The 10,739-nt window shown below is 57.0% G+C and overlaps 1 long non-coding RNA gene across 1 annotated transcript; it reads right to left on the bottom strand.

Annotated features, from left to right (window-relative positions):
- Positions 1 to 207: 207 nt before the first annotated feature.
- Positions 208 to 3,232, bottom strand: LOC129150865 (uncharacterized). Its single transcript, XR_008557630.1, has 2 exons — positions 2,918 to 3,232; positions 208 to 483 (listed from the first exon to the last, which is right to left on the bottom strand). It is a non-coding gene; the product is annotated as an uncharacterized LOC129150865 (long non-coding RNA).
- Between the last annotated feature and the right edge of the window lie 7,507 nt (positions 3,233 to 10,739).

Below are 10,739 nucleotides of genomic sequence, written 5' to 3'. Positions count from 1 at the left end.
TCTCATCTCACTGAGATCCCAGTCCAATGGGAGAGATGGACAGTAAGCAAAGGCATGTTAAATGTCAGGGAAGCTTAAGTTATGCAAAGAAAGACAAACCAAAGCAAAGAAAACAAAGCAAAGAGAAGAGGGTACAGTCTGCGCTGGGGTGGTCAGGGAAAGCGTTCCAGGGATGTACTGTTGTATGAGAAAACACCTCAAAACTAGTTGATTAAAACAATTGTTTTATTATCTCTCAAATTCCAGCACTGTCTGGGCTCATCTAGGTGGTTCTTCTGCTCTTCACAGATTTCTGCCAGGGCTGCAGGGTCCCGCAGCTTGACTAGGCTGGAGTGTCCAGGATGACTCATTCACATGCCCGGTGTGCTGGCAAGGAGGGTGAGGAGGCTGGGCTCCTCTCTCCAAGTAGTCCCGGGACCTTTCCCTCTCCAGGTGGCCTGTCCATGTGGCTTCTCCCATGGCCTTTCCAGCAGAGCAGTCCGACTGAGACAGGCCAGTAAGCCAGGAAAAGCGGAATCGGGAAACGGAGACCCAATATTAAACAGCAGTTTGCAGCCAAATAGGAAATCAAGATGCCAAGCAGGTTCAGCCATCTTCCCTAAACCAGGGACACTTAAGAGTAAATGGTTTGCACTTCTCCTCCCCAACCAGAGGGTAAATAGCTTAAATCACCCTACTCAGGAAGACAGCAGAAATCCAATTAGTGCCATTTGCCAACCACACCCAAGGACAGATAAGAGAATAAACCTCATTTTGATACATCAGCATAACACTGATGAATATTCCATTGATATCCTCCCCTAAAATCCCCCTAAATGACCAGCCTTTATTTATTTATTTATTTATTTATTTATTTATTTATTTATTTATTATTAATCCTCATTGATTTTTAGAGAGAGAGAAGGGGAAAGACAGAGAGGACACATCGATGTGAAAGAGACATATTGGCTGGTTGCCTCCCACACGAACCCTGGGACCCTTCAGTCCGCGGGCAGAAGCTCTATCCCCTGAGCCAAACTGGCTACGATAGGGCAATGCCCAGCCTTTAAAATCCCTCAAAATAAAAGTCAAAGACATCCTCTCCCTCCCAGGAGTGCACCTGCACGCCCCCCCTCGACCCAGGCATGAACCTCATAAACTCTAAGGGACCCCACAAGGTTTGCAACCAGGACAGCAATGGGCAGTGATAGTTCATCCCAGGCACACCCCTTGAGCCTGTCCCCCAAGGCCCCTTTTCCTTTGATTTCTTAGTGAGCTAAAGCAGACCCGCCTAGGCTCCTTTCCCCAGCCCTTTCTTGTTTCACTGCCCCATGCTTTAATAAATGCCCTCCAGCCCTAACCGGTTTGGCTCAGCGGGTAGAGCTTCGGCCTGCGGACTGAAAGGTCCCAGTTTGAGTCCGGTCAAGGGCATGTACCTTGGTTGTGGGCACATTCCCAGTAGGGGGTGTGCAGGAGGCAGCTGATCGATGTTTCTCTCTCATCGATGTTTCTAAGTCTCTATCTCTCTCCCTTCCTCTCTGTAAAAAAAAAATCAATAAAATATATTTTTAAAAATAAATAAATAAATAAATGCCCTCTAAGACAAACCAGCATGGCTCAGTGGTTGAGCATCGGCCCATGACCCAGGAGGTCACAGTTCAATTCCAGTCAGGGCACATGCCTGGGTTGTGGGCTGGATCCCCATTGGGGTGCAATCAATGATTCTTTCTCATCTTTAATGTTTCTATCTTTCTCTCCCTCTCCCTTCCTCTCTGAAATAAATTTAAAAAAAAATTTTTTTTAAAGAGGACATGCAAAGGTCCTGAGACAGGAATGTGCTTGGGATGGGTGAGGAAAGTAGAGCCCACTGCGAGTGGAGCTTGAGTAGTAATGAGGTCAGGAGGCAGCCAGGGCCACATCCCCTCAGTGCTGCAGGCCACGGGAAGGGAAGGATTCAGGAGTTATTCTTAGTGTGATGGGCAGCCCTGCATTTGCCAGGATTCACAATAGCCACCTGACCTGGGTGCTGCTGGAACCCGAGCTTGAGGTGGAGACACCCCCTCATGTTCTCATTGAGGCCTCCCAGGATCACCCTGTTTGCAGCTTCCTCTCCTTCGAACTCTCCATGCACCTTCTCTGCTTGGTGATTTAACCACAGCTCTTAGCACCACCCACATTCTCCTATTTTACTAGTTTTTCTTATCTATTGTCTACCTTCTCCCTCTAGAAGATACACTCAAAACTGGCAGGGATTTTTGTCTGTTTTGTCTGTAGGCCCGAAACTAATATTTGTTGTAGGAGTGAGCTAATCAGTCACTGTAGCCCCTGCTGGGTCTAACACAATGCTTGGGACACATGGGAGGGTGTGCCTAGTAAATACTGCACGACTGATTAAATTGGCAACAAAATAACTTTTATAGTTCCATTTCTCTTACCCAAAAGTTGCCTTCCAGTAAGCAGTTATCCAGGGAAAATGAAGAGAGAAAGAAACAAGCCTTCAAAGCAGTGTAAGTAGTGACTAATGGTCACAGGACAGCCCCTCCCTTCACTGGTAGTCTTAGTGCACTCAGAAGCCTGGGAAGCCCTGCATTAAAGGAGGAGGGGCTGCGATAAAATAAGAAGGAAAGTGAGTGGAAATTGAAATGCAAACAGAAAGTGCAGAACAGATTGGGCTGCAGGGCACAGGGACAAGCAGGCCTGTGGGCCACAGGGCCTTGCAGAAGCCATGCCTACAAATGGGTGTGACCACCGGCAATATTGACGATGATGACTAAGTCACTTTTAACAGCAGATGGGGTTTATTGCCCTCTGTTTAAGATGAGGAAGTACACATACATAAGAAAGATTTTCATTCACAGCAAAGAGCAGGCACCAAAGTGAGGGACAGAAAACACCTCTCGAAGGGTGCTAGCCCTCACCTCCATCCCCTACCCCGTACCTCCTTTCCTATCTGCTCCTTCCGTTCTTTGGGTAGGTCCCAGCCTCATGGCTTCATGCTTTCTGTGGTTCAGCAACCGCTGGACTTCCCATTTCCTCCTCACACCCTGTCCCGGAACTACCCCCTCCCAGTCAGCGGTCCTTGTGCTTACCAGACACTTGGAAGTCTCTCAATGGACTTGAAAGATTCAAACTGCAACTCCTGATCCCACACCTCCCCCAACCCAGCTCCTCAGGCAGAGCAACTCTTCCAGTTGCTCAGTCCAAAAGCTTTGGAGCCATTTTTTTCCCTCTTTATTTTATTTATTTCCCTTATATGGAACCATTCTTTTTTTTTTTTTTAATATATTTTATTGATTTTTTTACAGAGAGGAAGAGAGAGGGATAGAGAGTTAGAAACATCGATGAGAGAGAAACATCAATCAGCTGCCTCTTGCACACCCGCTACTGGGGATGTGCCTGCAACCAAGGTACATGCCCTTGACCGGAATCGAACCTGGGACCCTTCAGTCCACAGGCCGACGCTCTATCCACTGAGCCAAACCGGTTTCGGCTATGGAACCATTCTTGACTCCTCTCTTTTTCTCATAACCAGGATGACCATGTCATTCATTATATAAACTGCAACTGTCCCAAACAAATAAGGATGTATGGTCTGTCTACTAACCCACATCCAATTCATCAACAAAAAACACAGCTATTTTTAAAAAATATATCCAACATCTGGCCATTCTCATCACCTCTTGCGTTATCACTCTGGCCCAAGCATTCATGGTGTCCTGACTTTATTTTTGCAATGGCTTCCTAGCTGGTCTCCCCAATTCCACCTGTGCCTCTCACCTCCAATCTGTTCTCACAGCAGCAGCAACAAGTCCATTAAAACAGGGAGAAACCAAGATGGCGGCATAGGTTAAACACCTAACCTGCAGCCGGGCACAACAATTTCAAAAATACAACTAGAGGTCAGAACGGACATCGTCCAGAACCACAGGAGAGCTGGCGGACTGAAATGCCCACAGCTGGGGGGAAGGAGAAGGCCACGGGGACAGTCGGGGAAGCCGTAAAAGCCTAAGGTATGGAGAAACGGGCGGAGACAGGAGCACACGCGCCTGCGGGGAGGATGGAACCGGAGAGGAAGGGGCGGCTGATGACCTGGCCGGCGTTCACTGGCAGGAAGGAGATAAAGGCTCCGGAGTGCGCTGAGCGCCGGCTCCGAATGCACTGAACCCCATTCCGGGCGAAACCCTGGGAAACTCACTCACTTTCGCAACTCTGCCGCCCCCGCAGGCCGCCCGGCCCGGGACGCTGGGGACGCCGCCGCAGCGGCGGCGCCCGGAGCCCGGCGGCCTCCCAGCACCCGTCCCCGCCGCGCAGCCCCCGCGCGCCTGGTCCCGTGGGCAGCGCGCCCCGCACACCGGACGGAGGCCCGGGCGCTCTCTCCGTGCACCTCCCGGCGGCGCTAGACTTCAGTAGAGTTGACTGAATTCAAGGGATTAAAAAGTATAAATTGGGGGGACGCCGCGGCGGCGACGTCCGGAACACGGTGATGGCGGTGCCTGGAGCTCGTTGGCTGCCCAGCGCCCGTCCCAGCCGCGCAGCCCTCGCGCGCCTGGTTCCGCGGGACGCGCGCACCGCGCACCGGACGGAGGCCCGGGCGCCCTTTCCGTGCACCTCCCGGCGGCGCTAGACTTCAGTAGAGTTGACTGAATTCAAGGGATTAAAAAGTATAAATTGGGGGGACGCCGCGGCGGCGACGTCCGGAACGCGGTGATGGCGGTGCCTGGAGCTCGGCGGCCGCCCAGCGCCCATCCCAGCCGCGCAGCCCTCGCGCGCCTGGTTCCGCGGGACGCGCGCACCGCGCACCGGACGGAGGCCCGGGCGCCCTTTCCGTGCACCTCCCGGCGGCGCTAGACTTCAGTAGAGTTGACTGAATTCAAGGGATTAAAAAGTATAAATTGGGGGGACGCCGCGGCGGCGACGTCCAGAACACGGTGATGGTGGTGCCTGGAGCTCTGCGGCCGCCCAGCGCCAGTCACAGCCGCGCAGCCCTCGCGCGCCTGGTTCCGCGGGACGCGCGCACCGCGCACCGGACGGAGGCCCGGGCGCCCTTTCCCTGCACCTCCCGGCGGCGCTAGACTTCAGTAGAGTTGACTGAAATGAAGGGATTAAGAAGTACAAATTGAGAAGTTTGAAAAAGATGGCGGCGGAGGTTAAAGGCTGTTCTGTTGCCTCGCACCCAGCAAAATCGGAGGGGATGAGGTGTGGAGGTGCGTGGGTCTGGCTGGTGGCGGGGGAAAGGGGCTTTTGTTCCAAACCTAAGGGAGATTAGCTCTCCATCACCCTGAAACCCATCTTCTGGCGAACCCCGGGAGACCCAGATGCCTGCGGGGAGAGGCGGGACTCTTGCAGAGGTGCGCCCAGCAATCAGTGTTTGCTGCGCTGGAGTGCGGAACGAGGGGACTTAGATACATGGAAGGCAGAAGGACCAGACTCACAGCCATCGAGGCTCGCCGCACCATGGCCTGTTGGCGCCCTGAGACCCCGCCCCGCCCTGGGACCCGCCCCGCATGTTTTGAAGACCTGCCCCGCAAGTCTTGCAGGCACACCTGCGCCCCAAGCAACGGCTTATGCATGTGGGTGGCCTGCCCTCTGGCAGCGGACCAGATGATCTGCTGTTCTAGTCGGACTGCTCCAGGGCCACTCAGACAGGAGGAAGAAACTACAGTTTTTGCTGTAATCCTTGCTGAGTGCCTAAGGCAGTAGCTGATCTACACCCCATTGGAGACCCAGAAACGAGGGCATCTAGTGGTCTGTGGGAGATGACACCAGATTTCAACCACGTGCATAAGGGACACATTCAACAGGAATATTCAGTGAGCGTCAAAGCTTTGCTGCACCAAGACCCGGCCCATAAACGTGTCTCCTGCACAGCAACTCTTCCTTTATAGACAAAGAGAGCCCCCCCAGTGACACCAACAACAATCAAGACTTAACTATACAAAGGAGGACCAAGATGGAGGCATAGGGCGGAAGCCTGATTGTTGCCTACCACAACAACTTTGAGACTACGACAAGAGAGCAGAGCAGACACCATCCAAGACCACCATAGGGCTGGCTGAGTAGAAGCTCTACAACTAGAATAAAAGAGGGGTATGTGGGATGATGCTGATGCCGGTGACCCAAAGACCACACTTTAAGAACTACAGCTCAGGCGACACAAAAGAACTATGGCTCAGGCGATACAACCTGGAACGTGCTCGGCGCAGTTCCCCCGGCGGTCTCCGGCTGAGGGGACGGCTCCACTGGCAGCCAAGCACGGACAGACGAGCCCCTATGAGACATGGGGTGGGAGACTCCGCGCTTGCTGACCTCCGAGTCCGTCAAGAATCTCAACGCCCCGGAAGCGGCCAGGTGCGCATGCTCGGCGACCGGCCACCTATGCAGACCCAAGGGCCGACGCAGCGACGCCAGACTGGCCCACCGCCATGCACCGGGTGCACCGGAACTTCGCCGAGCCGCCGCCCGACGAGTTCTGCAGCAGCCATACTGGAGCTCTGGAAGGATGGCCAGGGGAATTGCTGAGGGGGGATTGACCGGCAGGAATTGGGATCGGGAAGACGGGGCCCCGCTGAGACCCGGGTGCGGGCGGGGTTGCGCGCCTCTGGACTCGGGTGTGGTCACACGCCTCTGGGTATAAGTGAGGCCTCACGTCCCTGGGTCTAGGTGAGGCCACATGCCCCTGGGTCCAGGTGAGGCCGGACTCCGGGTCCGGGTGAGACCAAGTGCCCCTGGACCCGGATGACGCTGGACCCCATGCCCGGGCGAGGCCAAGCGCCCCTGGGTCTGGGAGAGCCCACACACCCCTGGGTCCAGGCGAGACCATGTGTCCCTGGATCCGGGTGAGGCTGCGTGCACCTAGGCCCGGGTGAGCCCAAGTGGCCCTGGGTCTGGGAGAGGCCAAGCGTCCCTGGGTGCGGGTGAGACCATGTGTCCCTGGATCCGGGTGAGGCCTCGTGCACCTAGGCCCGGGTGAGGCCACGTGCCCCTGGGTCTGGGAGAGGCCAAGCGTCCCTGGGTCCGGGCGAGACCATGCGTCCCTGGATCCGGGTGAGGCCTCGTGCACCTAGGCCCGGGTGAGCCCAAGTGGCCCTGGGTCTGGGAGAGGCCAAGCGTCCCTGGGTCCGGGTGAGACCATGTGTCCCTGGATCCGGGTGATGCCTTGTGCACCTAGGCCCGGGTGAGCCCAAGTGGCCCTGGGTCTGGGAGAGGCCAAGCGTCCCTGGGTACGGGTGAGACCATGTGTCCCTGGATCCGGATGAGGCCTCGTGCACCTAGGCCCGGGTGAGCCCAAGAGGCCCTGGGTCTGGGAGAGGCCAAGCGTCCCTGGGTCCGGGTGAGACCATGTGTCCCTGGATCCGGGTGAGGCCTCGTGCACCTAGGCCCGGGTGAGCCCAAGTGGCCCTGGGTCGGGGAGAGGCCAAGCGTCCCTGGGTCCGGGTGAGACCATGTGTCCCTGGATCCGGGTGAGGCCTCGTGCACCTAGGCCCGGGTGAGCCCAAGTGGCCCTGGGTCTGGGAGAGGCCAAGCGTCCCTGGGTCCGGGTGAGACCATGTGTCCCTGGATCCGGGTGAGGCCTAGTGCACCTAGGCCCGGGTGAGCCCAAGTGGCCCTGGGTCTGGGAGAGGCCAAGCGTCCCTGGGTCCGGGTGAGACCATGTGTCCCTGGATCCGGGTGAGGCCTCGTGCACCTAGGCCCGGGTGAGCCCAAGTGGCCCTGGGTCGGGGAGAGGCCAAGCGTCCCTGGGTCCGGGTGAGACCATGTGTCCCTGGATCCGGGTGAGGCCTCGTGCACCTAGGCCCGGGTGAGCCCAAGTGGCCCTGGGTCTGGGAGAGGCCAAGCGTCCCTGGGTCCGGGTGAGACCATGTGTCCCTGGATCCGGGTGAGGCCTCGTGCACCTAGGCCCGGGTGAGCCCAAGTGGCCCTGGGTCTGGGAGAGGCCAAGTGTCCCTGGGTCCGGGTGAGACCATGTGTCCCTGGATCCGGGTGAGGCCTCGTGCACCTAGGCCCGGGTGAGCCCAAGTGGCCCTGGGTCTGGGAGAGGCCAAACGTCCCTGGGTCCGGGTGAGACCATGCGTCCCTGGATCCGGATGAGGCCTCGTGCACCTAGGCCCGGGTGAGCCCAAGTGGCCCTGGGTCTGGGAGAGGCCAAGCGTCCCTGGGTCCGGGTGAGACCATGTGTCCCTGGATCCGGATGAGGCCTCGTGCACCTAGGCCCGGGTGAGCCCAAGTGGCCCTGGGTCGGGGAGAGGCCAAGCGTCCCTGGGTCCGGGTGAGACCATGTGTCCCTGGACCCGGGTGAGGCCTCGTGCACCTAGGCCCGGGTGAGCCCAAGTGGCCCTGGGTCTGGGAGAGGCCAAGCGTCCCTGGGTCCGGGTGAGACCATGTGTCCCTGGATCCGGGTGAGGCCTCGTGCACCTAGGCCCGGGTGAGCCCAAGTGGCCCTGGGTCTGGGAGAGGCCAAGCGTCCCTGGGTCCGGGTGAGACCATGTGTCCCTGGATCCGGGTGAGGCCTCGTGCACCTAGGCCCGGGTGAGCCCAAGTGGCCCTGGGTCTGGGAGAGGCCAAGCGTCCCTGGGTCCGGGTGAGACCATGTGTCCCTGGATCCGGGTGAGGCCTCGTGCACCTAGGCCCGGGTGAGCCCAAGTGGCCCTGGGTCTGGGAGAGGCCAAGCATCCCTGGGTCCGGGTGAGACCATGTGTCCCAGGATCCGGGTGAGGCCTCGTGCACCTAGGCCCGGGTGAGCCCAAGTGGCCCTGGGACTGGGAGAGGCCAAGCGTCCCTGGGTCCGGGTGAGACCATGTGTCCCTGGATCCGGGTGAGGCCTCGTGCACCTAGGCCCGGGTGAGCCCAAGTGGCCCTGGGTCTGGGAGAGGCCAAGCGTCCCTGGGTCCGGGTGAGACCATGTGTCCCTGGATCCGGGTGAGGCCTCGTGCACCTAGGCCCGGGTGAGCCCAAGTGGCCCTGGGTCTGGGAGAGGCCAAGCGTCCCTGGGTCCGGGTGAGACCATGTGTCCCTGGATCCGGGTGAGGCCTCGTGCACCTAGGCCCGGGTGAGCCCAAGTGGCCCTGGGTCTGGGAGTGGCCAAACGTTCCTGGGTCTGGGTGTGACCATGTGTCCCTGGATCCGAGTGAGGCCTCGAGAACCTAGGCCCGGGTGAGGCCACGTGCCCCTGGGTCTGGGAGAGGCCAAGCGTCCCTGGGTCCGGGTGAGACCATGCGTCCCTGGATCCGGATGAGGCCTCGTGCACCTAGGCCCGGGTGAGCCCAAGTGGCCCTGGGTCTGGGAGAGGCCAAGCGTCCCTGGGTCCGGGAGAGACCATGTGTCCCTGGATCCAGGTGAGGCCTTGTGCAACTAAGCCCGGGTGAGGCCACGTGCCCCTGGGTCTGGGAGAGGCCAAGTGTCCTTGGGTACGGGTGAAGCCAGATCCTGGGTCCGGGTGAGGCCGTGCGCCCCTGGATCCATCCGGGTGAGGCTGGGTCCCAAGCCCGGGTGAGACCACACGCCCCTTGGGTATGGGTGAGGCCACGTGCCCCTTAGTCCAGGTGACGCCGTGCCCCTGGGATCGGCCGAGACCAAACCAGAGGGAGTCAGACCTCCATTACCACCATTTGTCCACCATCCAGAGCTGAGGGGTCAGTGCTGACATGTACACATAAGGAACTACTGGACATCGAAATTGGGTCTCAAAAGAACTGTTGGTCCAGGGGGAAGCTCGCTACAGATTGATTCATTTGCCTGTCAGCATAAATATTATTGCTCGTCTCACATTCAGTTCTTATTAGTATATATCTAGTGACATTTGATCTCGTTCATCTAGAGGAAATGATGAACAACATAGACTGAGGAACAAGAACAGAACCAGAAGCAAGGAGGCATCGATCGGACTATCGGGCCTCAGAGGGAGGATACGGGAGGGTAGGGGGAGGGTGGGGGGAGGGGGAGAGTCCAACCAAAGGACCTGTATGCATGCATATAAGCCTATCCAACGGTTAAGTTCAACAGGGAATTGGGGCATGCGTGGGGAGAGGGGTGGGATGGGAATGGGGGGATGAGGACAAATATGTGACACCTTAATCAATAAAGAAATTAAAAAAAAAAAAAAAAAAAAAAAAAAAACATAAGTGAGATCATGTTACTCCTCTACTCAAAACTCTCAATGGCCCTAACCGGTTTGGCTCAATGGATAGAGCATCAGCCTGCGGACTCAAGGGTCCCAGGTTCGATTCCGGTTAAGGGCATGTACCTTGGTTGCGGGCACATCCCCAGTGGGAGGTGTGCAGGAGGCAGCTGATCAATGTTTCTCTCTCATCGATGATGTTTCTAACTCTCTATCCCTCTCCCTTCCTCTCTGTAAAAAATCAATAATATATATATTTTTAAAAACTCTCAATGGTTTTCCAATTCATTCAGAAGAATAGCCTGCTGCACTGGCAACCTGCTCCCCACTACACTCTCCCCTTCTCTTCTCACTCTGTTCTCCTGCTCTTCAAACAAGTCAAATATACCCCTACTTCCTGGCCTTTGCCTTTGCTGTTCCCTCTGCCTGGGACACTTCCCCAGATAACCACAGGACATACCGTAGTCCCTCACTTCCTTCAGGCCATACATCCCTGACTCCCTCTATAAATGCTAACAATTTCCACTGACTTCACATATCCATCCTCATCCTAGCCCTCCTTGGCTTATGTGAAAGATTCTATTTTCTAAAACTGGCCATAGCAACTTGCATGGTCCCATTGGTGATACAGCCAGCCTCCACCTGA

The sequence above is a fragment of the Eptesicus fuscus genome, chromosome 12, assembly GCF_027574615.1.
Source record: "Eptesicus fuscus isolate TK198812 chromosome 12, DD_ASM_mEF_20220401, whole genome shotgun sequence".
NCBI classification, from domain to species: Eukaryota; Metazoa; Chordata; class Mammalia; order Chiroptera; family Vespertilionidae; genus Eptesicus; species Eptesicus fuscus.
The sequence above is the reverse complement of the archived record's forward strand: the minus strand, read 5'-3'. Positions and strand labels throughout refer to the sequence as shown.